This window comes from Rattus norvegicus, chromosome 1 (genome assembly GCF_021556685.1).
Source record: "Rattus norvegicus strain SHRSP/BbbUtx chromosome 1, alternate assembly SHRSP_T2T, whole genome shotgun sequence".
Lineage (NCBI taxonomy): Eukaryota > Metazoa > Chordata > Mammalia > Rodentia > Muridae > Rattus > Rattus norvegicus.
In genome coordinates, this window is record NC_141534.1 from 213,426,786 (window position 1) to 213,454,511 (window position 27,726).

General features: G+C 49.1%; 1 protein-coding gene across 3 annotated transcripts in view; it reads left to right on the top strand.

Moving 5' to 3' along the window:
* Positions 1 to 15,610: 15,610 nt before the first annotated feature.
* Positions 15,611 to 27,726, top strand: part of Cpt1a (carnitine palmitoyltransferase 1A) — a 61,460-nt gene continuing 49,344 nt past the window's right edge. Inside the window, exons 1-2 of one of the 3 annotated variants that reach the window (XM_087640255.1) lie at positions 15,611 to 15,737; positions 16,807 to 16,924. The gene's annotated coding sequence lies outside the window, so the exon portion shown is untranslated. Of the gene's footprint in view, positions 15,738 to 16,806; positions 16,925 to 27,726 lie in introns of those variants that run through there. The other 2 variants (XM_087640222.1, NM_031559.2) reach the window with 2 other exon arrangements.

Consider the following 27,726-nt stretch of genomic DNA (forward strand, 5'->3'; position numbering starts at 1 on the left):
ATGAAGCCCATTCTACGAAATGTCCAGAATAGGCGAGTTCACAGGGACAGAAAACAGACCAGTGGTCACCTGGGGCTGACAGAGGGCAGAGCGTGGGAGTGACTGCTGATGGTAGGGGTTTCCTATGCAATAGTGGCATGTTTCTGAAACAGATGAAGCTGGTGGCTACAGGGCTCGTTAAATATAGTAAACCCCAGCCGCAGATGCAGGGGTTGTGTCAGGTGCTGGTCACACGTCAGCGAGGCCAGTTGCTTGTTTGGCTTGGTTTTGTTCTTGTCTATTCATTTTGTTTTGTGGGTCTTTTGAAGCAGGGTTTCCCTATGTAGCCATAGCTGGCCTCGAACTTGCTATGTGGGCCAGGCTGACCTGGAACTTGCTGAACTCCTCCTACCTCTGCCTCCTGCCTTCTGGAATTACAAGCATGTAACACCAAAGCCTTATACTTGTTGTATTACTTCTCTTTGTGTGTTTGTGTGTGTTTGTGTACCCCAGCATGCCTGAGGGGGTCAGAGGACGACTTGCAGGAATTGGTTCTCTCCTTTTTTTTTTGAAGACAGGGAGTGTTTCTTGCTGCCCACGGCCTCACCAGTGAGGGTAGGCTGGCTGGCCAGCAAGCCCAGGGATCAACCTCTTCCTTTCTCACCAGTGCTGGGCCTATAAGCACACATCACCACATCTGCTTTTTAACTGGATTTTGGGGCTCTCACAGTGGCATAGCATGTGCTTTACAGGCTGAGTCATTGCCCTAGCCTCCTGACAGCAGTCACTAATGGACAGACCTCATCCAGTCACTTGGAGGGATACAAGGGACACAGATATTGATCTTTCTTCAGGCCAACTGCCTTGACCTTGGAGAATCACTGTCCTTGCCTTTGAACTCACACTGCAAAGTCTCCCTGCTTGGTTCTCAAGCCCATCGGCCTTCAGAGGCAAATGCACGATCCCCAGCTGCAGAGGGCAGGTCACGGTGGTTGGCATGTGAACCCACACACATGCATACATACTCATTTGCTAGTATGCACACATCAGCACACAGGACACCCATATCTCTGTTTAGGCCAGCCTCTTCCAATGGCCTAATAAAGAAGACAGCTTGGTAGCAGGCATCGACAGGTCTCGTTCTGCACATGGCCTTGACCCAGCAATCAGTTCTGATAGCCTGACATAGAGCAGCTGACCTTTCAACAGTTATTCAGGGCCATAGTTATCTATGACAGGAAAAGAGCTTGAAGACCCCTCCTGTTTCAGGGAACAAGTTAATTGTAGTCAAATAAAGCCACAGGAGGGGACACTCTTAGTAACCAGTAAGCCAAGTGGAGCATCTGTGAAGCTGTATTTACTAAAGATCTATAACTAAATGTTACAAGCTGGTGGGAGCTGGCCATAGGACAAAGAAATGATTTAAACTGCATTATTTTGGCTAAGCGGGGTGAGTACACACATCTGTAATTCCAGCACTCCAGAGGCAGAGGCAGGCTCATCTCTGAGTTCAAGGCCAGCCTGGTCTACATAGAGAGCTCCAAGATTCTGCCTCAAAAATAAATTAATTAATCAAAATTTAAAAGTTAAAGTCAAGTAAATCTGTTTGTTTTTCCAGTTCTGTTTTTCCCGTTGGGGGATTTTCTCTCCCTATAGTGAGTACTTATTTGGTTTGCAATTTTAAAGTTAACACAAGGAAGCTTGGTGGTCCACAGTTGTGATTCTAAAATTCAAGAGGCAAACCACACATCAAGTTGAAGGCCAGCCTAGATTACATATAGAACCGGCCAGTCTCTTAACAAACAGTAGAACCTTGGGGCAAGGTGCAGGCACTGAGGATTGGTGTTGCCAGCCCAGAGTGCAGGCCTGATCTAGAGCAGGAATCCTGGCGTATGCAGCTGCCCTATGGGAGCTCAATGTGCCTGGGGGTGGGGAACCCACTGCAGTCCCTAACCCATCCCAGTGGCCTGCACAGGACTCGGGCACCTTCTAATTCTCTGCATGGGGGTGGGGGGACGCCCAAGTGGCCGGTTCCTCCTGCAATCTGACTCTGACCCTGAAAAAATGGCCTGTGTCCACCCACTCACCCCCTCAAACCCCTCATCCTTGAGCCCTCCCAGGCACAGACCCTAGTTCCTGGCCTGGCCACCCTGACTCCCCCTCCCCAGCACAGTGGCTTACAAAGAAAATACACTTATGGTTCAGGGCGAGCAGGCATCTCTAACTTAACCTGGGTGTAATGTGGCTTCCGTAGCTCCTGGCCACACTGACTGGACAGGCCACAGGAAACAATCACTCCAGCTCCCATAGTGCTAGGGCTGGTCTTATCTCCTGGGGGAAACAATTAGCTTATCTGGAGGCCAGCGTCCACTTTTCCATTGCACAAGTTCTGTAGGATTGGAAGGGCCCCAGGCCTCAGTGAAGTTTCAGACACAGAGTGGCGAAGGAAGATGCTGCCAATCCCAAGGAAAGTGGCCCAGAAACCGGAAGACAGGGTTATCAGTCTGTCTGAGGGTCTGAGAGATGAAGCAGTTGACCACGAGGTTGGACCTTGGAGTCAGTTTACTTCCCAAATCGGGAAGACTACAGCGATCCAGTCACGGTTCAAAGTAATAGTGAGAGGACTTCCCCACCAACACACACTACCGTAGGCTGATTAGGAGCCACAGTCACTCCTCAACCAATGAATGGAAAAAGTAAATGTGGCATGCCCATACAGATGGAATATTACTCAGCCATAAATAGAAATTAAGGGTTGGGTGGTGGTGGCATACTCCTTTAATCTCAGCACTCAGGAGGCAGAGGCAGGAGGATCTCTGTAAACTCTAGGCCAACCTGGTCTACAGAGGTAGTTCCAAGGCAGCCAGTGCTACACAGTGAAACCTTGTCTCAAAAAAATGAAAGGTGGAAAGAGGAGGAAGAGGAAAAAGGAGAGGAAGATGAGGAACTAAGGATATTTACAATACACCAGGTGACCCCTGAGACTGTCATGCTCAGTGAGAGGCCAGACATAAATGATCATGTTATAGGGCCCTATTTATATATGTCTAAAATAGGTAAATCCTTATTCTTTAATTTGACAGAAAGATTAGCGCTGCCAGGGATTGGGAACTAGTGGCTTTTTTAGCACCCCGTGGGTACAGCCAAAGCTACCAGATTGTGTGTCTCCAAGTAACTCAATATGATACACGAGTCATATCTTTGTAGACTTAAAAACTGGGACCTTAAAACTATCAATATACAACAAAGGTGAGTTCATTGGCTGAACACTAAGAGCTAGGCCGAGCTGCATGCAACTGCTGCATGGTGGGGCTCACTGTCACCCCATGTGCCTCCTCGAGGCTGATCTAGGAGCCTCTTGTTGGATCCTGCTGACCCAGCACAGCAGGTAGACTAGAGCCCGTTTGTTCTCTGACAATGTCTTCTCTAGAGAGCCCCGACTAGTCTGGTTAGCCCTACCTCCCCTTCAGGTCCCTGGTACATAGCTGTACACAAAGACAGGAAGAAAAGACCAGAAGACCCTAGAGGGAACAGAAGAAAGGGATGCTCAGATGCAGGAAGCCAAGTGAGGTCCTAGGTCTCAGACATGCAGAGCTCAGCAGATGTGAGAATAAGGGCTGGGGAGAGATCTGACCTGAGGGCAGGGACAGCTGTACATCCATGCCACACCTAAAGTCAGTCACATGAAACCCTGCTGTCACTTAAAATAATTCTTCTTCTTCTTCTTCTTCTTCTTCTTCTTCTTCTTCTTCTTCTTCTTCTTCTTCTTCTTCTTCTTCTTCTTCTTCTTCTTCTTCTTCTTCTTCTTCTCCTCTTCCTCCTCCTTCTCCTCCTCCTTCTTCTTCTTTGTTGTCTTCTTTCTCCTTTGTTGTCTCCTCTTCCTTTTTCCTCCTCCCCCTCCTTCTCCATCCCCCTTCTCTTTGGTGTTTGGAGATTCATCTAGTCTTGATGTGATTGTCTGCCATTCCTTTTGCTCCTTTCCCTGAATACTCAGGCCTGTAACTCAGGCTCTGAAGAGGAGTCTTCCTTACCCACTCATGCCATCTCTCTCCAGTCAATACCCTGCCTTGACCCTCTCCATGGGGGCTAAAACTATTACTTAGAACTGTGCCATATGCTAGTGTTTATCTCCTGTCTCCACCACTGAATCTCAAGGCCCTGTAGGGTGAGGACCTGGCTTTCTGTAGAAGCCATAGCTTATCACTTTTTAAAAATATGTTTGTATGGGTGTCTACATGTATACACGTGCATCATATGTGTGCTTGAAACCCAAAGAAGCCAGAAGAAGGTGTTAGATCCTCTAGAACTGAAATTACAGGAGGCTGGGAACCACCAAATGGATTCTGAGAACCAAATTCAGACCCTTTGCAAGAGCAGCCAGTGTTCTTAACCAATGAGCTAACAGTGGTCTTGGGTTGTGTGAGAAAGGTAGCTGACCAAACAGAGAGAACAACCCAGCAAGCAGCATCCCTCCATGCTCAGATTCAGTTCCTGCCCCCAAGTTCCTGCTTCAGTTCCTGTCATGACTTCCCTTAATGAAGAAGGGAAACTTGTAAGCCAAACAGACCCTTTTCTCTCCAAGCTGCTTTTGGTCATGGGGTTACCACAGCAACAGAAAGAATGTTCACTGGGTTTTCTTGCATTTATTACTTATTTATGGGGGTGGGACTTGAGTCCAGGGTGGAGGACAATAGCAGGAGTCAGTTGTCTCCTTTTACCATTTGATCCAGGAAATCAAACTCGAGTCATCAGGCAAGCACCTGTACCACCCAGCCATCTCACCAGCTGACTTAGGGTTTTATTGCTTTGAAGAGGTGCCATGACCAAAGCAACTCTTATAAAGGACAACATTTAATTGGGGCTGGCTTACAGTTCAGAGGTTTAGTCCATTATCATCATGGTGGGAAGCATGGCCATGTGCAAGCAGACATGGTGCTGGAGAAGTCAAGAGTTTTACATCTTGATCCACAGGCAGTAGAAGACACTGGGCATAGCTTGAGCATATGAAACCTCAAAGTCCACAGTAGCTCACTTCCTCCCACAAGGTCACACAGACTCCAATGAGGCCACAATTTCTAATAATGCCACATTCTACGGCCAAGCATTCAAACACATGAGTCTATGGGGGCCATGCCTATTTAAACCACAACAAAGACAAAGTCTCTCTATGTAGCCCTGGCTGGCCCAAAACTCTGACTTACATCTAAGTCAGAGAGAAATGGATTAAAGGAGCGTACCGCAACACCCAATTTGCAAGAATTCCTTTGGAAATGTTTTAGTTTGTGTTTCTCAGAAATCACGCATGTCATCCCAACACTCAGTCACTGGGAGACCAGAGGAGCAGGAGTTTAAGATCATCCTTGGTTAGTTACATAGCAATTTTGAGGCCAGCCTGGTCTCCAAAAGACTCGTTTTCTGCCCTTCTTTTGTTTTGCTTTGTTTTTGAGGTGGAGTTTCTCTATGTATCCCTGTTTGGCCTAGAACTCCCTATGTAGACCAGGCTGACCTCACACTTGAACTCTTAGAGATCAACCTGCGTCCACCTCTGCAGCGCTGGGATTAAAAGCTTGTTCCATCACACCTGGCTCGTAAGATTCATTTTCAAAGAACCCCCTCCAAAATTTTTTTTCTTAAAAAATAATTAGTGGTTGTGCTGGATAGTGAGATCTTATCTCAACAAAAACAAATAACAATTTAAAATGAGTCTAGTTTTTTTAAGATTTAAAATTTTTTATATGTGTGTTTATGTCCATGTGATTACATGCCCAGTAGGTATACATGGGGCTGAAGTCAGTGTGAACATCTGACAGAGGTAGTTTGAGCATCTGATGTGGGGCTGAGGGCAGTGCGAGCATCTGACATGGGGCTGAAGGCAGTGTGAGCATCTGACATGGGGCTGAAGGCAGTGTGAGCATCTGACATGGGGATGAAGAAAGTGTGAGCATCTGACATGGGGCTGGAGGTAGTTTGAGCATCTGATGTGGGGCTGAGGGCAGTGCGAGCATCTGACATGGGGCTGAAGGCAGTGTGAGCATCTGACATGGGGCTGAAGGCAGTGTGAGCATCTGACATGGGGATGAAGAAAGTGTGAGCATCTGACATGGGGCTGGAGGTAGTTTGAGCATCTGACATGGGGATGAAGGCAGTGTGAGCATCTGACATGGGGATGAAGGCAGTGTGAGCATCTGACATGGGGATGAAGGCAGTGTGAGCATCTGACATGGGGAAGAAGGCAGTGTGAGAATCTGACATGGGGCTGAAGGCAGTATGAGCATCTGACATGGGGATGAAGGCAGTGTGAGCATCTGACATGGGGATGAAGGCAGTGTGAGCATCTGACATGGGGCTGAAGGGAGTGTGAGCATCTGACATGGGGATGAAGGCAGTGTGAGCATCTGACATGGGTGCTGGGGACTGTGGAAGAACAGGAAGTGTTCTTAACCATCTCTCCAGCCCTTCCTTGGTTTATAGGTTTATTCCCCTATGAGCCAATAAACAACAAAAGATAATTTTTTTTTCGGAGCTGAGGACTGACCCCAGGGCCTTGAACTTGCTAGGCAAGCACTCTACCACTGAGCTAAATCCCCAACCCCAACAAAAGATAATTTTGACACTTCCTCTCCCCTGGCAATGGGCAAAGAGACACCTTGTTGTTGTTGTTCTCATATCTGTCAAAGGCAGAGCAGACAATAGTCCTTCGTCTATCCTAGCTTGATTCCTGGCTCGGTGGCCAAAACTTTCTTATGCCTATGACTCATAAAAATCAAATCAAACCAAACTAACTAAAATCCAGGCATGGTGGCACTGGAAGGAGGAAGACAGAGATCTGAGGACTGCCATGCTACCCAGAGACCTGCCCTCCAGCACACGGCACAAGCAGGCCATCGATACCCACTTGCTGCCATGCCATGTAGCTCAGGTATAAGATGTCAACCAGGAGCTCACCGTTCGTGGCCAGCCTGCTGGAGCCACCACAGTGTGCGAGTATGTGGTGGTCAGACGGAAGGGAAAGAGAGGCGGAGCAGCCTGAGCATGATGAAGAGAGATGGAACTGGAGACTGAGGGTAGAGAGGAGTCGCCTGTTGTGAGTAGCCAAGCCTGCCAGCTGGAGATTGATGAGGTTCCAGCCTGAGCTGCCACTGAGGGATGAGTCCATAGATTCGCAGTGTTCATGTCCGTGGCTCCCATTACCACTGGAGAACATGGGGAAGTCCCTGGCTGGGGCAGCTGCCTGTGATCATACGAATGCCCAGGAGCTGTGTGTAACTGGCCCCACCCCTCAGGGGATGCAGAGTTCTGGAGAGATGGCCCCATCTCTCACCAGGCAGCAGCACTGAGGAGAGCAGGCCCTGAGCCTCACCCAGACAACATAGCGGAGCTGGCTCTGGGACAGGAGTGCTGGTAAGCCAGCCCTGAAGGGATGAGTGAGGGAGAACTGACCACGCCACTCATCTGTCCTGTGATTGTGTGGATGCAGAGGTGACGCCTCTATCCCTCTCCACTTCTGGCAGTGGGGAAAGCTGCTCACAGGGTCATGAGCTCAGGAGTGCTAGCCCTATCCCTCACCAGCTGCAGCCCTTGGGAGAGCAGGCCCTGCCCCTCACCTGAGCAGCATAGCGAGCTGACTCTGTATCAGGGAGCAGGTGAGCAAATCCCCAGGGCAACAGCTTGGGGGCCTGGTCTGACACTCTTCTGTCATGTGGTATTTGTGTGGGGCTGATGCCTTCCCCCTCCTTGCTCCTCATTGTCTGTGGCAGTCTGGAGAGGTGGCTCTGGGGTTATGAGAGTGGGAGAGCTGGCCCTGTCCCCTCACTAGCTGTAGTACTTGGAAGAGTGGGTTCTGGAAGCCTGGGTAAGGGTGATCACTCAGGAAAGCAGGCCCCGTACCTCACCTAGGCATCCAATGGAGCTGGCTCTGGTTGGCCCGGGGGGGGAGGGTTGGGGGTGGGTGAGCTGGCCCTGACAGCATGAGAGCAGGCTAGCTGACCCTGTCTCCTGCACATGGTCGCATTGGGTGGTCTAACCTGAGCAATGCTGGAGCGTTCCCCCTGGTGGTGCGGATGAGAGAGAGAGAGAGAGAGAGAGAGAGAGAGAGAGAGAGAGAGAGAGAGAGAGCGCCAGTGCACTGAGGAACTCAGCTATCATCCAGGCCCAGGCTGACCCCTAAATCTATATCATCTACAAATGGCTGGGACACATGAAAGGGCCAGTCCTGGTGTTCCAAAGCTGCAGGATCTCCAGATACAGGGCAACAACAGGATAACTGGGATGGGGGTGAGGTGGAGGTATCTTGATGAAGATTCAATATTGGTGATCACAGAACCCAGAGATCTCCAACCAATTCATTGCAATGAACATTTGCCAAGTGTAGATGTGTAGACAGAGAGATGTGCTGGGGGACCCACTGTGACACACTATGAGATTTTTTTTCTATGCTTTGTTGTTATTGCTTGTGTTTCATTTTGGGGGGAAGATTTCAAGGGTGAAGGCTGGGGACAAGGAGATGAGCAGGACTCGGGTGCATGATGTGAAAATCACAGAGAATAAATAAAATGTTTTTTTTTTAAAAGATAATCTTGATATTCTGTATTTGGTATGACTTGTTCTATGGCCTAGAACGTGATCTATTCTAGAGACAATTCCTCAATCTTGCAGCAAGGCTTTTGCCCCAGCCTCCCAAGTGTTAGCACTATAGGCAAGAATGACCTTAAACTTCTGATCCTCCTACCTTCAATTCCTGAGTGCTGGGCTGACAAGCGTACACAACCTTGCGTTTGTATGGCGATATGGATCAACCAAGGGCCTTGTGCTTGCTGGGCAAGCACTTGCCAACTCTGCTTCATCCCTAGTCCCTCAGGGTAGGGACACAAGTGAACTTGGGCTTCCTTGCTCCCGAGGCCTCAGCCTGCACTAGGCCATTTGAAAGGAAATAAGAAATATTCAAATGCATTTAAAAATCTGAGGAGAATAGCATTTGCAAGTGGAACAGGATAAAGCAGACTTATAAACACCAGACCCACAGCTCCTAGAGCATCAGTCAGCACCTCATAGAGAGATCCTATCTCAACAAACAAACAAACAAACAATCTATTAAAAAGGAATGCCAGCAGCTGCTCTCAACACACAGAAGCCAGCTCAGTCCTGCTCACCTTGAGTCCTCTGGTGTCCTGTAACCTGTGGATAGAGCCCTCCTGTCAGAGTCCCGGTTCCTAAGTCTTAACAATGACCCTCTTCTCCCATCCTCAAACCCTTGGTGGTCTGAGACCTTGCACCAACAGACTGCAGCCCCAAACCATTTGCCTCTCTCAGGTGTGAGGACACGTGCCAGATGCAATTGCCAACAAGGCAAAGGTGTGATTCAAGTTTCAAGTGGGCACACGTCAAAGCAAGTCAAAAAAGACTCTGGAAGCTGAGTCTAGCTCCGAACGGTACGAGCTCAAGAAGTTGAAGCAGTAGATGGCTGTGTGGTGAAAACACTTGGCCATGAAAGTTTGAGGACCCAAATTCAGATCTCCGGACACCCACGTAAAGACTGACCAGTGTAATTCCAGCCTTCGAAGGCAAGAGATAGGTGATGTCCAGAACAGACTGGCCAGCAGGACTAGGCATATCAGTGAGCTCTGAATTTGATTGGGAGTCTTCCTCTCTGAATGGGGTGGAAGAGCCATGGAGGATGACTCTTACATCAACCTCAGACCTCTCCATGCATGTGCACTCACACATGCAAAAACGGGTGTGCGGGTTGGGGATTTAGCTCAGTGGTAGAGCACTTGCCTAGCAAGCGCAAGGTCCTGGGTTCAGTCCTCAGCTCCGAAAAAAAAACAAACAAACAAAACAAACAAACAAACAAACAACAAAAAAAGAAAACAAAAAAAGGTGTGCGTTTAAATTAATTTTAAAATTTAAAAAGGATCAAGCTTGTATTGAGAGCTGTAGCAAGGTAGCAGAGCAAGTGACAGAAGATTCTAGAACCGAGAAGAAAGCATGCTGTAATAGACTAATTTCCAAAGCAGTTACTACTAAACAGGGAAGTAAAGCTTAACCTTGAGAAGACTCTTCTTTGAGACGAGGTATAGTTAATAAAGCTCAGGCTGGCCTTGAACCCACGACCCTTCAGCTTTAGCCTCCCAAGGACTGGGATTACATGTGTACCCTGCTGCCACTCTCTTGCTTTGCCTGCCCCTCACTCTTCAGCCCACTAAAATCTTATTTCTGTCCTTACTGTGCCTTCATTTTCTCTCTCTTTTTCAAACACATTATTTTAAAATAAAAATATTTATGTTTAAAGATGTATTAATTTATTTTTATTTAAGCTGTGTGGTAGTGGTCTGTGCTTGCTCTCTCTCCTTCTCTCCCAAGCTCCCAAGGTCTATATAGGCTTGGTTGGCTTTAAACTCACAAAGATTTGCCTGCTTCTGCCTCGAGTTCAGGAGTTAAATAAACACTCCACCATACCCAGTTTTTTAATTTAATAATAACAATGATGATGATAGTAATAATAATAATATTTATTACCATGTAGCAAGAATTTTGATTTCTTATAAACCCAGTTATGTTATATGACTATGTTTTTGTTTGTTTGGGATAAGAGGCTGCTTCACAGCAGGTGATTATGATTTGCCTCGTGCTCTAGCAGGGCAGTGATTTTTGACAGCTTGCAGATATTTTACTGTGGGGGACTCTGGAGAGGGTATAAATGGGAGATCTCCAAGGGGGCTGTGATGCTGCTGCTCCCCCTGCTGCTCCTGGTTGCTGCTGTTGCAGTTTCTCAGTGCTCACGAGCAAAGAGATTAGAAGTTGGAAATATCCTAACAATGGAGGCTGAACTTGCTCCAAGGAACTCAACACCCCCAGTCAGCAGGAAGCAGTCTATAGTGGTCTACAGCTCCTTTCCCCTCCAATCTTCTTTCTCTCCTACATAATATTGGAGGGTTGGGAGGAATTAGGGTAGAATAAGAGTTGGAAGGGTGGTAGAGAGATAAGAACCCAATAAAATAGCTAAAGGATTGTACCAACATTATTGTTTTTCTTTTTAATATTAATATCTGTATATCCATTTTGTCTGCATATATGACTACACACCACTGGTGTGCCTAGTGTCTTCAGAGGCCAGAAGAGGGTGTAGGGTCCCTCATAACTCGAGTTACAGAGGATTGTGAGCAACCACGTGGCGGTGGAACAGATCCAGGAGCTGGATCCTCAGAAAGAGCAGCCTTTGCCCATAATTGCTGAGCCACGTCTTTAGCCCTTTCATTTTTCCACCCAAGAGGAAAGCCCCAAGGCAGCCAAGCTGTAAACCTCAGCAGAGGACCAGAGTTCAGTTCCCTGCATCTATTCAGAGCAGCTCAGAACCACCTGTAACTCCAGCTCCTGGGATCTAGTGCCCTCCTCTGACCTGGGGGCACTTGCACATACGTGAACACAGATAAAAAGTTTAGAAATCTTTAAGAATAGATATTTTAAAAATAAAAACTTGAATGACAAAGCTTCCTGCCTCACCTGTTTCCTCTACCCCCCACAGGCTCTGTCACCTACTTAGACATCAACTAACACATAGTCACATTTGGGGGAATTGCCTCATTCAATGTGGCCTGAGGCACATCTGTGGGAGTAGCTCAGTTGGCGGAGTCCTCAACAGCCTGGCCTTTGTCTCCAGCACTACACAGACTGGGCATGATGGAGCTCAGCTGCAATCCCAGTACAGGGAGGTAGTGGCAGGACATCAGGAGTTCAAGGTCACTCTTGGCTACGTTATGAGTACCAGGCCAGCGTGCACTACCAGAGACTGTCTCAAAAAATGGTGGGGTGGAGGGGCAGGAGCACTCACTGGCCACTCTTGCAGAGGATTCAAGTTCAGTTATTCCTAGCAACCAGATGGTAGTTCACAACTATTTGTGCGTGGTGCCTTATCTGTGTATGTCTGTGTGTGTGTGTGTGTGTGTGAGTGTGAGTGTGTGTATGTGTGTGAATGTGTATGAGTGTGAGAGTGTGTGTGTGTGAGAGTGTATGAGTGTGTGTGAGAATGTATGAGTGTGTGTGAGTGTGTGTGAGAGAGTGTGTATATGTGTGTGTGTGAGTGTGTGTGAGTGTGGGTGTGGGTGTGAGTGTATGAGTGTGTGTGTGAGAGAGTGTATGAGTGTGTGTGAGAATGTATGAGTGTGTGTGAGAGAGTGTGAGTGTGTGTGAGAGAGTGTGTATATGTGTGTGTGAGTGTGAGTGTGTGAGAGTGAGTGTGTGTGTGAGTGTTTGAGTGTGTGAGAATGTATGAGTATGTGTGTGAGAGTGTGTGAGTGTGTGTGAGTGTGTGTGTATGTGTGAGAGAGTGTGTGTGAGTGTGAGTGTGTGTACCTTTTACTGCTGAGCCATCTCTCTGGCCCTCTCCTCATTTCCTAAAGTGAAGAAACTGAGGTTTACACAGGACAAGGAGGGGCTCACACTGACACTTCTAGCTCTGGTCTTGTGACTTCGATTGTTTCTTCTCTGGGACAGCAAACGCTGCCAATCTTCCCTTCACTGGGCACTCCGAAAACAGTGGAGTGGCTCCCAAAGGGGGACAGGCAGGGTACATTTCACAGGATATTTGCACTCTCTGAGATGGAAGCGCCGGGTCACAGAAGACGCCTCATGGACTCCAAGTTCCTTTCCCCACGCCCATCTGCAGCCTGGGGTTTGTTATCCTTGTGACAACGCCGCTGTCCTCATGGAACCTGGTGACGCTGGCTGAACAAATACTACCTCCGCTATTGACTCAAAACGTGTACAGGAGCTCAAAGTTCAAGTTCAGGGGGAACTGAGGCTTGGAGGAGTAGGGAAAAGCACTGCCTTCTGGGATTACAACATTATTATGGGATAGAGTTCCCTCAAAACTATGTCCTATAGCCAAGTTCCCAAAAAGTCTTAAGCACTGTGGATGAATATCTGTTGGGTGCTGCCAACAGGAAAGGAGGCTAGAGAGAACCACCCTGGAGCAGCCATACTCTTGACAACACAGTAGGGGCTTTGAGAATCTCCTGTTGTGTATATTAGGTGAGATAATTAGGATTGGGATGTGGTTTGGCCTACTATGAATAAGACCTTGGCTTCTAGCCCTAGTACTGAAAAAAACCGAGGGATATGGTAGCTCAATGGTAGAGCATCTGACTAGCATGCATGCAACCCTATCTTATTCTTTCCATTTTCTTCAAACGACTTGAAAGTCTTATGTGGTGTGAGGGATGGGATTTAGGACTTCGTGCATGCTAAAGAAGTGCTGTAACACCAAGCCACATCCCCAGCTGTGGTTTGGTTTTTTTTTAGATTAAAAATCAATTATGTATGGGGAGGGTATGTACACATAAACGCACATGCCCATGAAGGCCAGAAGGGGGCGCCAGACACTCAGGAGCTGGAGTCATAGGCGCTTGCGAGCCTTGAGACTTGGATGCTGGGAGCCAAACTGTGGTCCCCTGGCAAGAGTAGTGTTCATACTTAGTTACTGAGTCATTTTCTCCAGGTCTGGTTTTTTTTTTTTTTTTTTTTGTTTTGTTTTGTTTTTTGAGACAGGCTTATGCTGTTCCTGCCTCAGTCTCCCAAGTAATGAGATTACAGATGTGAGCCACCACACAGGGCAAACGTATCCACCGGGGGCAGTTGGCACAGTCTATGGGATTAAAACTGAGACAGAATGTGAAAAATAAACAGAAGAGCTTGAGAAAGGTTCTTCTAGCTTTGGTGCCAGTTCCTAGGATATTTTCAGAGCTCAGGGAGTTTAGGTTAATGCCCCAAGCATCCCCACACTGAGGGGCGAAGGGGGAGCGGTTAAGTTCTTTATTAATAGCCACCCCTGGAGCTACGGTCCCTAGGAGTAGGGCCATGGTGAGTGATGAGGAAGGAAAATGAGGTCCCCACAGCATAAAACCAGGTGCAGGCGGTTCTGGCTCATTCCGGTTACCTCCCCAAAGCCCAGGAGACACAAGGCGCCTGAGTGCTCCTTCTAATGAATTCTCCGCCCCTGCTCCTTTCCTGCCTGGCCTGCAGGTGGCACCGAGACGGCCGGCGGGAAGGTCCGCGGTCAAGGCCACGGAGCCTCCCGGACAGACAGGGCATAGGGCCAATCCAGACGGATGCAAAGCAGGACGCCAAGAAAAGAGGAAGTGTCCTTGGGGAGGGGAAGGGTTAGGATGGGGTTTTAGGGAGAGGAGGAAGGGCATTTAAGGTGAGCCTAACAGTCCACGATGTAAAAGGACCCTTAAGTAGGGAGCCGCAGGAGGTGACGCTAGAGCCATCAAGGCTGATGAGGACGGGTGAACAGCAGAAAGTTTTCCAGAGAGCATCTCTGCAGTGCCAGCCACATGTCACACTTGCCTCTCTGCCTCCACGTCCAGGAACAGGTGCTCAGACAAGGATGCTTAAGAAGGCCAAAGGCGTGTGGGTGTGTCAGAACCGTGCAGCCAAGTGAAAGGCCCCGATTACCTGTGAGTCCCTTCACATAAACTAAGTAAAACAAACAAACAAAAACCGGTAAAGGCCTAACAATCGCCTGGCCTTTTAAACAAAAGAGGTGTAAGGAGGGGGGGGGGGTTGAGACCCAGCAACAGTTAACTACAGTTGGGGGCGGGATCAAGGGGAGCTTTCATTTTCTCTTCGGATTCCTTCCGCGGCAATGCAGGGAAAGATGGAGGCAGACAGAGCTCTTCCAAGACCAGGCGTGCTTGACCTCAGACTGGCGGGTCTTCCTTCAGCGCATTCAAGGAGAGGTTGCTAGATGCAGGGTCTGGAGCCGCAGCCTGGGAGGGCGCCCCATCTGGCCGGTAGAGTGCCTTGCCAGGTCTGGCCCAGCTTCTCTGCACCTTATGCACAACTCACCCGGCAACCATCATTCCCTGTGTGCAGGCAGCGACCCCTCTCCAGAGGCCACTCTGTACCAGGTTCCAGTCACTCCCCTACTGGCCCCTGTTCAAAAGTACTCCGATTCCGTTGCCTTTTGACGCAGAGACTTGAATCCAGGACAGGAATGCGTGGCATTATGAGTTACACCCCACACCCTAATTGTTCCGCAGAGGTGGTGGGTTTTTTTTTTTTTTTTTTACCCTGACGATTTTATCCCAGGGAGACTATGAGTGTGCTGGCCTCTGGAGCCAACCTGACCCAGGATGACAAACATCTGTTACTCAGGCTTGGGACTTGGGCTTACTTCTTCATTCTGTGATGTTAGGTAAACCGTTCTTTCCCCGCCAAGTGCCCCCCCCCCTTTAAAAATAATCAACCAAACAGCCAAACAAACCTAAAGTCTGAAGCAGAAACAGCATAACCCCTACCGGGTTGCAGAGAAGTTTATGTGCCGGTGAGTGTAAACCGCGACTGTAGTACGGGCATGGAGCAAAGAGCTTTTATGGGCATGGCTTTAATGAGTTGGCCCCTTTCCTATATGAAAAAACTGAGGCTCACAAGGTAAGGAATGCTGTCCTAGGTCTGTAGTTCACAAGCTCGGGTCCTAGCCTCAGTTTCTTTACTGAACTCCTCCCCGCAGCCCCGCCTGGTCCAGGCCCCGCCCCGTCCTGCCCGCGCCGCAGCCCGGCTGGGCTCAGCCAATCACCCGCGGCGCGCGTCGGTGCGCCTAGCCTCGCCCGCCCCTGCTCGGACTCAGCTCGCTCATTCCGCCGCCGCCGTCCACAGACTCGGTAAGACACCGGGAGGGCAGCGCTGCGGCACCGCCCTGAACTGGGCGCGCTGGTATCACCTTTGGGAGCGTGGAGGGAGACCCAGACTGTGCCCGTGGGGTACGCGTGAGCCGCGCATTGGAGAAGCAGAGGGCACCCCTTCCCCCGCGCTGTGACGGATCTGGGGATCCCGGGACGGGAGGAAAGATGCTTGGTCCCCAGACTGGGCAAGATGCCTCCGTTCCGGACGCATGGGACCACGGCTCTTGATGTCTCACCGCGTGTTTTGGGGTCCTCATTACCCAGTGAAGGATGCTCAGGATTAGGCATGACTCCTTGGTCCCTGACCAGTAGGCGTAAATTCCCTTTCCGACCCCATCTCCCCACTCCGCGGGTGGCTTGGGGCCAGTGTGGACACTGAGCCCTTTTCCAGGCTCTTTCCATTCGCCATCCTGCAGGTGGATTGGTTCTCAGGGTCCGTGAGGGTCGGGCTCCGCAGTAGAAAGGATGCTCTGCCAGGGGACTTGGCAGGTGGCCGGTGCCCTCTCCCCGCGCGAGTCCCTGCAGTACAGCCTTCGGGACACACCCTTGGTGCATATACTCAAGTGTTGCGCACCCCTCACCCTCTCTTTTGCCCGAGGTTCAAGGGCAGGTGGGTGTCCAGAGACTGCTCAAGGTCGCGCTGGGACCAGAGCCCGGGAGGGTGGGGGTGTCACGTGACCCGGCCTGAGTGAACTTGGCCTGGGACAGCCTGACAGCGCGGTCTGGGCAGCCCCGATGTGCCCTAACAGCCGGTACCCTTCGTCTCGGGTCTGGCTTTCGTTGATGTCACAGAACACAGATGAATGCTCACGTTTTTAAGGAGTTAAAAAGTTCCTAGTGTGAACCAGGCTAGATACAATCAGGCTCAGGACTCTCAACTCCGGGCCAACTCCCGCTCGGCTCCTTTCTGTACCGTGCATTCAGATAGTTGTCCAAGGACAGATTTTAGTCGAAAACTGCTAACTTTGGAAGTTTGCAAATAAAATGAAATTGAGTCTAGAAGCTTTTTCGAACGCGTATTTAGTTACAGCATTTTGTCGCACAGGCGTCTGGTTTCTGGTCATTCCTGATATTCAAGCGTGTTTATCTCTGTCAAAACCACAAGCCAAATGACTAAAACACAGCTTTGGCCTTTTATTTGTGCCAGCAAGCATACATCACCACCACCACCTCCCTAGTCGGTCGACTCCGAGCTCAGTGAGGACCTAAAGCAGAGGACTGTGGTGCGGAGGACAGTGCTTGCTCCGGGGAGTGCAGAGCAATAGGTAGGTCTGGGCACGGTCTGGGTTCAGAGTCTATGGCTGCACTGGCTTTGCTGAAGCACAAGAGCTCTTTTGTCATGTAAATTATTGTTTTGTTAACTAGTATGCCTCGCTAGACTTAACCTTACACTTGAATTTTCTCTTCTACCTTATTTATTTACTTTTAAAAAGTGAGATAGGGTCTCATGGAACACATGCTGGCCTCCAGCTTGCGATGTACACAGGGTTGGCTTTGAACCCTGATCTCCTTCCTGCAACCCCAAGTGCTGTGATTATAGGCGTGCACCATCATGCCGGGCTTTGAACTCCTTAACTGTCGTTGGAATCAAGCGCTGGTCAGGTTTTGTATCAAAAGTGGCCGAAGCGGCTTCCTGCACAAGACAAAACCTTTCGAGTTTGAGCTAGAAAGCCACCTGACTGCAGATGAGGGATGGAACGCCTCCCTTCCGCCGCCGCTGCGCTTGGCTCAGACCCAGTGGTCACGGAACGGGCAGGCTCGATTCTCTCGGGAGTTTGGGGCGCTGGCCGGAGCTTACCCAACCCTGACTCCTCTTGCCCATTTTGCCCATTCATAAAAGCGCTGTAATTTTTTACTTTTTGTTTTTTACCCCCTTGGGTTTCGCAGTGAAACCCTTTGAGGCACGGTGCTGGCAGGCTGTTTTGTTGCATGCGACATCTGTCCTCGGACAAAGCGGGTCGGTGGCTCCCGGGCAGTACACTGGGATGGCAGCGGCGACGCGTCGCTCCGGAAGGCCTGCGTGGGCTCGGCCGGTGGAACAGGATCCGAGCGCCCCGGACGCGCCAGCACGGGGGCGGGGCTCCCGTAACCTTTCCCCTACTTTTCTCAGCCATCACGTGACCCTGGCCGGGTGGGTGGAAGGGGCGGGGCGGGAAGCCGCGGTTGCTAGTGCCCTTCCCTCCCCCAGCGCCTTGAACTTGTAGTTTTGATCTGCAGGCGGCTACAGCCACGCGACTCTCCTGTACTTTGACCATTTGAAGGGTTTTTTTTTTTCATTTGGTTAGAAAAATATGTTTAGTCACTCTGCATAGATATTTACGGGTAGGCCAGAGTCTTACGACTAGAGGAAGTCTGCATTTGAATTAGTTTAGAATAAAGTGGTAGTCCAAGATGAATCGTTCGTTTTAAAGTGTGTTTAGCAGATGTCCAGTTCCCTGAAGGAGGGAAAAGTCACTCGAATCTGGGAGTTAAGGGACAGCCTGGGAACAGGCAAAGATACATCCTCAGCTCAGGAGAGAAGAAAATGGGAGGCGGGTGTTAAGCTGGTGACCCGCCTACTAGGCTTAAAAAAGGATTACTGCACACTTGAATTAATGCCAATTTAAGCTCTTGTTGCAAGAATTTTTGTTGTTGGGAAAATAAGTCTGTTGCCAAACCTTACGACCCGAGTTCGATCCATGAACTCAGAGGGTAAACATTATCCCGACTTCCACACACGAGGTATAGCGTGTACTCAACCATAAATAAATAAGATACATGTTTTTGTTTTAAGTAAAATGCAATACCAGCCTATTGTGCAAAGTTAAAGAGGCGAAAATGGGTTGCCGTGCGGTCACCTCCTTACTTAGTTACTGCAGAGGCCACCACTGTGAGCTCTTTCAGGACCGTGTGCCTTCTAGCCCTTGGGAGGTGAATAGAGGGGAGCGTGATTTAAGGCCAGCTACAGCTGTCAGTGAGTTGGAGTCCTGTGTGGGATGCACAAGAACTTGTCTCTAGACCAAAGCTAGACTGCAAAGTTGTTTATGTTTTTGTTTTGTTCTTTTTAATGACTTACCTAACACAAGGAGTAAGTTCTACTTGTTGATTTCAAATATTTGTTGCCTTTTGTACTCTTCACCTTGAACCCCATGCAAATATTGAGGTGGACATTGGGTCCCCGCTGGCCCTGGGCTAAGGCCAGCTTTGCCCTGTTTAGGTAACGTGGCAGCCTGGTTCTGAGAAGTGCCCACCCTTTGCCCTTTTTGTGCGAGCTGTTCTGACCTTCAGAGATGTTTTTCCGGAAGTTAATAACAGTGGGCATGCTGCCCACTGAGGGGCCCAACACCTGGGTAACTGCCACTTGGAAAGTTGGGAAACAGGGTGGCTACTGACCTTGCCTCTGAGGAGTGTCAACCCATGTTGCACACAGACCCATTTAGGTAAAATGTAAAGGAAGCTTGGTGTGGTCCAAAACACCTATAATCCTAGTGTTGGGGGGTGATGGTGCTGAGGCAGGAGGATTCAGGCTTCAGGAGCAAGACTTTGTCTCAAAAAAAAAAAATTACAGAACCAAACCAAACCAGCAAAGCCAGGCTTAGGCTAGGTTATCTATGCCTTAGTAGGTGGAGACAGGAAATTAGTAGTTCAGAGTTCAGCCTTAGTGACTACCTGGTTAGGGTTGACATGGACTACATAAGGCCTGTAAAACACAAGAAAAACTTACTGTGTTATATACTGGTGTTACCCACTCACTGGTGTTACCCACTCACTGGTGTTACCCACTCACTGGTGTTACCCACTCAATGGTGTTACCCACTCACTGGTGTTACCCACTCACTGGTGTTACCCACTCACTCACTGGTGTTACCCACTCACTGGTGTTACCCACTCACTCACTGGTGTTACCCACTCACTCACTGGTGTTGCCCACTCACTGGTGTTACCCACTCACTCACTGGTGTTACCCACTCACTGGTGTTACCCACTCACTCACTGGTGTTACCCACTCACTGGTGTTACCCACTCACTGGTGTTACCCACTCACTCACTGGTGTTACCCACTCACTGGTGTTACCCACTCACTCACTGGTGTTACCCACTCACTGGTGTTACCCACTCACTCACTGGTGTTACCCACTCACTGGTGTTACCCACTCACTCACTGGTGTTACCCACTCACTGGTGTTGCCCACTCACTGGTGTTACCCACTCACTCACTGGTGTTACCCACTCACTGGTGTTACCCACTCACTGGTGTTGCCCACTCACTGGTGTTACCCACTCACTCACTGGTGTTACCCACTCACTCACTGGTGTTACCCACTCACTGGTGTTACCCACTGGTGTTATGCACTGGCTTGTCACACTCAGGAACACAAGGGTCATCTATATTCCTTTTGTCCTTCCTCTTCCATGCGTGGTCCAAGCAGCTGAGTCTCACTTGTGTTTCTTAAGTCCCTCCAGAATTTGTCTTCCTCAGTCTCCCTGACCGTGTGCAAATCCTTGTGGAAGGAAGGACAGAGGTTGGGGCGCCCTTTCTCCACTGGACTGACACAGCCTACTGATATTAAGGGGCTGGGGGTCTTTTGGAAGTTTCACTGATTACACCCCTAGAAGGTAATGCCCGAGAGGGAGGGCTTAGGGGGAGTAGTCGGCCCCTGCCTTAGTGCACTTCCATGTTCCTTGTCTCTGGGCTGCCTTACCTGACATCCCCATCCAGGCCACATGCGCTAAGCAGTGACCATGTCCACACCCACCTCTACTGACTTCTTTTAGGGTTCCCTTGGCTTTGAGTAAAGCCATGAATAGAGACTTCAACATGCCCTGAAGGGGTAGTCCTATGTCTACAAGGACGGAGACAGTCAGTCAGTAACTCCCCACAACCCTGTCCCCCTTGAAACAAGAGTCTCACTATATAGTCCCAGCCAGCCTGAAACTCACTGGGTACACCAGGCTGACCTTGAACTTCTGATCCTCTTGCCTCCACTTCAGCTAAACACTTGGCCCTTTATGAAACTGGTTGGTTTAATAAAGTATTCACCCCTGGCTTCCCAGCAGCTGCCCCTGGAAATGCTACAAGGAAAGTCTACCCCGGAGCCCATTGTGTCCTGTGGATCTGTGAAGGTATTCTGAAAACAAACAAATGAGCTACCCACTGTTAGTCAGAGTTAGAAGGTAGACTGAGGTACTCCATGCTGGCATTGAAGCATTGAGCTGGGTGGGGGTGGGAAGGAAGAGCAGGACAGACACCCACTTTCTTGAAGGATGAGTGTTGACCGACCACATAGGCTCCTGCCGGAATGGCAGAGTGTGGCCTTGAGTTAGAGAGCCCGTTCTGCGTTTGTCCGCTCTAGCATCCTTCAGTCGATGGGAGCTGAGGTGCTCTGTACTGCCCTGTGCTGATACAGTGTATGAGAGGCTGATGTTAGTCAGTGAGCTGGACATCTGGAAGTGAGCCCAGATCTGAGTTGTAGCCACTCTCAGCTGGGTCCAACTCACCTGCTGTCACAGAGCAGGACTCAGTGGTGGCCACTATCCCCATACATGCAATCCTAGACTGACGGCAGTGAGATGTGGGCATGTCTGGGTGTTCATTTTCTTCTCGGTAGGATGGCAGCTCTGAGACCTGCTCTCCTGTGTCCCTTGAGTCCCAGGAGACTCCAGAAAAGAGTAAGACCCAGTCTTAGCATTCAGGTGGCAAAGATAGACAGATCTCTAAGGTCTTTTTTGTTTGTTTGTTTTGTTTTTTTTTCTTTTTTTCGGAGCTGGGGACTGAACCCAGGGCCTTGGGCTTGCTAGGCAAGCGCTCTACCACTGAGCTAAATTCCCAACCCCCAGATCTCTAAGTTTGAGGCTGGCCTTGTCTTTCCAGAGTGTAAGCTACACACAATCTTGAACTTCAGAGTGTCTTTTTTTTATTTATTTATTTATTTTTTTTTGGTTCTTTTTTTCGGAGCTGGGGACCGAACCCGGGGCCTTGCGCTTCCTAGGTAAGCGCTCTACCACTGAGCTAAATCCCCAGCCCCGAGTGTCTTTTTTTTAATAAAATGGTTTATTTTTTTCTATTTTGTTTTGTTTACCCAGGAGATATATATAATCTCCTTTACTAGTCTGGAACTTGCTACATAGACCAGGCTGGTCTTGAACTCACAGAGTTCTCTGCTTCCCAAGTGCTGGGATTAAAGTGTGCCACAACACATGGTGCTTTTTAAATTTTTAATGTTTTTATTTACGAGTATGCATCTGTGTATGTGCACCTGGCGGCTGGAGGCATCAGCTCCCCTGGGACTGGAGACAGGCAGTTGTAAGCTGCCGAGGTGGGTGCTGGGAACTGCTCGATCCTCTGAAGAGCAGCGAGTACTCTTCGCTTCCCTCCAGCCCGGTCCCTGATGCCTGAAAACACCACACATCCCATGGGAAGTGAACTTAGGAGGTTGACTTTGGATCTTCTCCTGGGGCTAATGAGGTGATGTGCCAAAGTTCGACCTTCCCTGTGATCCTGGGTGACTTCCACATGGCCTCACAGCTATGAGGAGGACCAGAGGCCCTTCACAGGACATTATGTTGCTAAGGTGTGACGAGCAGTAAATTGGATGGACTCTGGTTTTTTTCTTTTTCTTTTTCTTCCATATGGAGACTGGCCATGAGGATTATTGGTGAACATGTGTGGCGGAGTGTGGGACTCAGCACAGGGAAACCCTCAGGAGTCCCTCAGGAGGTTAGGGCCTGCCACTTGTCCAGGGGAGCACAACTCATGATATATTTGCAGCCTCGGCTTCCATGTCTTAAGTCCATTTGCAGTAACCTGAAAGTCCCGCTTCTTTGACATGTGGATCCTCTCATGGCTGGGAACTTGAGGATGGCCCCTGGCAGGACCTCAGTCACATTTCTCTTCCTCTCACTTGAGGAATATGGATGTGCTGAGTTAGTTAGTGTGAACCCTGGCCACTGTACCCTGGGGCGTCTCCAAGGCACCCCACATCTAGAGCTGAAGTCAGGGACATCATGACATCAGAGGCATGGCTATATACAAGCAAACTGTCTCGAGGGTCTCACCGCGGCACAGGTCTACACGGGGCAGGCTTCATTAGCTACCAGGAGAGTTGCTATTCACAGCCACTGCCTGACAATCCTCTCCTTCCTTACTGAGGTAGAGTTGGGGCTGACAGAGGTATTTTTTTTTTTTTTTTGGTTCTTTTTTTCGGAGCTGGGGACCGAACCCAGGGCCTTGTGCTTCCTAGGTAAGCACTCTACCACTGAGCTAAATCCCCAGCCCCTGACAGAGGTATTTTAATGCAGGTTTAAACACAAGGAAGAGAGGCTCTCAGAACGAAGTGAGACAAAACATGTCTGAGGGCATGGAGAGTCTCTGTGACCCCCATTTTCATCGTACAGTATTTTTTCCGCTAAGACTTAATTTTTTCTAGATTGTCAGTACATGCTGTGATCCCAAGGCTCTGTAGGCAAAGGAAGGCAGATCTCTGTGAGTTTGAAGTCAATTTAGTATATACAGTTAGTTCTGGACTACATAATGAGAACCTATCCTTAAAAAAATATATATTTAATCTCCCCCGCGTGTGTGTGTGTGTGTGTGTGTGTGTGTGTGGGTGTGTGTGTGTGTGTGTGTGTGTGGGTGTGTGTGTGTGTGTGTGTCTGTGTGTGTGTGTCTGTGTCTGTGTGTGTGTGTCTGTGTGTGTGTCTGTGTGTGTGTCTGTGTGTCTGTGTGTGTGTGTCTGTGTCTGTGTGTGTATGTGTCTGTGTGTGTGTGTATGTGTCTGTGTGTGTCTGTGTGTGTGTCTGTGTGTCTGTGTGTGTGTGTCTGTGTCTGTGTGTGTATGTGTCTGTGTGTGTGTGTATGTGTCTGTGTGTGTGTGTGTCTGTGTGTGTGTCTGTGTGTGTGTCAGTGTGCACCACTTCAGTGCAATGACCTCTGAGTCCTAGGAGGTCGATATTCTAAAGCTGGAGTTAGGGGTGGTTGTGAGCTGCCCCACATGGGTGCTAGAAACTGATCTCAGGTTTTCTACAAGCAGCAGACATTCTTAAGCCCTAAGCCATGCCTCCAGCCCCCTCTAACAGCATTTTCTACCTGGAGGTGGCCTGTGGCATGTGACCCCTGCCCGTATATATCAGAACATTTGTAGATTCAGGTTCTGGATGCCAGTGTCAGGATTGCAGCCAGACAGGTTTTCCAATGGTCACTGGGTTCTGCATTGCTTGTCTTGCAGATCTCAGGTTGCTGAGGTGACAACAACCTGAAGTGCAGGACAGTCCCCCCCCACCCCCACCCCCACCCCCACCCAATGATTTGGGAACATGTATGGGAACAGTGGTATGTGAAGAAGTTCTGTTTCCCCAAGCTAATAGATGCATGCCCCTTCCTGGGCAGAGTTCAGGCTGGTGTCCTGTTCTGGCAAGATTAGATCCGTGTGCTGTTTCAGAATGGATGGGGTAGACTTTTAGCCTTGTCAAAGTGAATTTTCCTTGTCATTAAAATTTTTTTACATGTATTTTTATATGGTAGGGCAGGTGTAGTGTGTGTGTGTGTGTGTGTGTGTGTGTGTGTGTGTGTGTGCGCGCGCACGCGCGCATGTGTCCGTGTGCACGCACAAGGGTTTTTGTGCCACCTGTGAGGAGGTCAGAGGACAGTTTGTGGGACTTAGTTCTCTCCCTGTCCTGTGTGGGTCTCTTGAGGACTGAACTCGTGTTGACTTGGCAGCGAGAGCCTTCTCCTGCCAAACCATCTTGCAGGTCCCCTTTACTATTTTGTTTTGTTTTTTGAGGCAGAGTCTTATATCTGCATGCTGAGCGTAAGCTCCACCTCTTGAGGCCTGGGATTACCAGTGTGTGTCACCAAGCTGGCTTTCGTGGTGTTGGGGATGCAGGATCATTAGGACTTCTTGCATGCTAGGCAAACACTCTGTCATCTAAGCCCTATCTCCAGTCCAGGTCATTTCCTGTGTAAGTGTGTCCTTTGGTGGCTTCCCCTAAATCTGTTTTGCCGAAGTCCCATTTCTCTGATTGACAGTTCTTGATGATGTGGTGCAGTTACAGCCTACATTGGACTTTGCTTCACTTTTAACTTTTCTTTCTTTTTGAAACGGGCTCTCACTAAGTAGCTCTGGCTGGCTTAGAACTGGAGATGTAGACCAGGCTGGCCCCAAATGTACAGCGATCCTTCCGCCTCTGCCTTCTGGGATTGCAGGTGAGCACCACCACACCTAGCTTTTATTTCGTTACCATTGTTAGTATTTTAAATTGAGACAGGGTGTCATTGTAGCCTGGGCTGGCTTTGTGGTCACAGACGCCTTGGAATTTGTGATCAGTTGCCTACAGCTCCTAAGCGCTGGAGTTGAGCTGTTCAGCGTCATGGCCAGCTTGGGTTTTTACAGTGTGTGGTAGGTGGGAGCTCTGTTGTTATTTTGGGGGATGGAGACTGAATTGAAAATTGATTGAAATCTTATTTTTACCATCCAAATACTAACCAGGCCTGACCCTGCTTAGCTTCTTTCAAAACCAAAACATTTAAAATGGTATGGCCATAGACCAGATTTTGTTTTCTAATCTGATCTGAACAACCGTGTCCAGCCAAACAAAGCAAATGGCTTATGGTGATGTGCCCATTCTGTGGGAAAGTCACCTAGATGAATTACAAAATGCAAATGGGGACTGTTGAGGCATGAATTCCAGGTACGACCTTTCACGGTGAGTTCCTGTGAACCTCTGCCTGTACACTAAGTTAACAACAACAGCAACAACAAAAAGCTGTTGAAATCTGGTAGCCAACATGACAGTTTCCAAGGTGGAGTCTTTCAAGTGGGTGGTCTAATGTCTTGGACTGGATTAGTTCTTGGACTGGGTTAGTTCTCATAGGCACTGTGCTTTGGGCCTGCTTCCTCTCCACACGCTCACTTCCACTCTTGTCTAGGCTCCCACCAACCCAGTGCCTTCTCCCATCTAAGGACATAGCATAATGTCCTCACCTAGAAGGAGAGATCCTGAACTCTCCAGTCTCTGATACTATGAGACATGTAAACAAACCTCTATAAAATACACACCTTCTGCTGCTCTGTTACAGCAACTGAAAATGTACTAAGATGTTCCTTCAAGCACATGGTGTAAGTGTCTCATTTCCATCTGGAAATAGCTGTCATACTCAGGTTTTTAAGTCTCTTTTTTTATCTTTGATGTGTTTGTGCATTTCACATGTGTGTAGCCCAGAGGCCACAGGCAATGTCATCTTCAATTACTCTTTAGCTTTATTGTTTTCTTTGAGACAGGTGTGTGTGTGTGTGTGTGTGTGTGTGTGTGTGTGTGTGTGTGTGTGTATCCTGGCTGGCTCTCCTGGACTTATTTATCGACCAGGCTGGCCTCCAACTCACAGAGATCCACCTGCCTCGGCTCTCGAGTACTAAGACTAAAGATATGCAACACCATGCCCAGGCTATGTAAGTTGGAGCCATTTCTGTTTAGCGGAGCAGACACTCCCAGAAGTTAGACCCCACCAGCAGCATCTATCCAGGGGCAGGGCCCAGGGTTCATCAGCCTGGTTACTGTCTCTAGTGAGGGATGCCATGTTCCTGGATGCCCTGCCTGGAATTCTGTTAAGGTGCCACTTCCTGTGGGTAACCCTTTCTCTAAGGATTTCCAGAGGTTGTTTACTGCTTGTCGAGATGGACAGCTGATGAGGGATTAGGGCTGCAGGCACAGCCTGCCCCTGCCTGGCGGTGAATTATGCAATTCTGGTGGGCACCCAGGTCGCAGTGATATGAGGTATTAGCCTTGCTCCAAGTCTGTAGTCACTGAGTTTTGCTGCTGGCTGTCTTTCTATCATTTTGGCTACAGCAGTGAGCTAAGCCGATGTGTGTTGCAACTGCTGGCCTGTGCTGTCACAGCTGCTTCTGCACATGGAAAGGTAAGGACATGCCTGTTGGAGCTGAGCCTGGACCTCACTCCTGCTCTACAGTTGGCTGGCTGTGACCTTATGCAAGCTTTTGACATCTAGGTCTTGTTTTCCTCATCAGTGAATGGGGACAGCCGTGGATTCTTAATTAGAACTGTAGTTAGAATTCAATGAACTGGTGGGTGTAAAACAAATTAAAGATAATAAAAAAGACAGCAGGTGGCCCATGCCTTTAATCCCACTTGGTAAATAGAAGAAGGCGGATCTCTTTGAGGTTCAGGCCAGGCAGGGCCTCATAGGCTTGGACTGAGGAGATGGGGCTCAGTGAGTTAAGTTCTTGCTATGCAAGCATGAGGACCAGAGTACCGACCCCAACACCCACACAAAAAGCCAGGAGCAGTGGTGCACATCTGTGATCCCAACACTGGTATTAAAGACAGACAGGAGGATCCCTGGGGCTCGCTGGCTAGCTAGCCTCGCCACATCGGTGATCTTTGGGCTCCATGAGAGACCCTTTCTCAAACAGTAAGGTAAAGAGTGATGGACACAAGTTTAGACACATGCATTCATGCACAGCATAGGGAGGGCATTGTTTGATGAGCAGTTATCAGGCAAACCCCATATTTTCTTTGCCATGAGAATGAGCCTTCTTGCCATCCACGAAAGTACATGGTGAGTCACCTCCCTGTCTGTTGTCTACCAACCTATCTGGCTCCTCATCTATGGACTGCTGGGCTGTGTTGCAATACTTCCTGGGGCCTAGAATCTATTTGCATAATTCAGTTACTCAGAAGCCTGTCATCCCTGGGTAAGTCTTACTGTTTGATTTATACGATGGACACAGTTTCCTCATTGCAGTTTCTCTGGCATGTGCCAGTTTCTGGCCGTGTGCTGGGCCTCTCCTGAACTTTCCCCTCCTTTCCTAGCTGGCTGCCTGTCTCAACTCTGCAGCCCCAGGGAGCTACAGGAAGAGCAGGGATGTTGAGACAGCCTGGTCTGGGAAGGGAAGCATGTCTTTTCTGGCAACTTGGTGGCATGGCCAGTGTTCATGGGCTGACCTCAGAGGTGAAATGGTTTTGACCCAGAGGGGTTGACTGTGGAGAAAGCAAGCCCATCAGCAAAGCTCAGAGGATTGGCGCTTGACACCAAGCCATGTTATTAAAATGAAGACAGTCTCAAGTCAGCAAG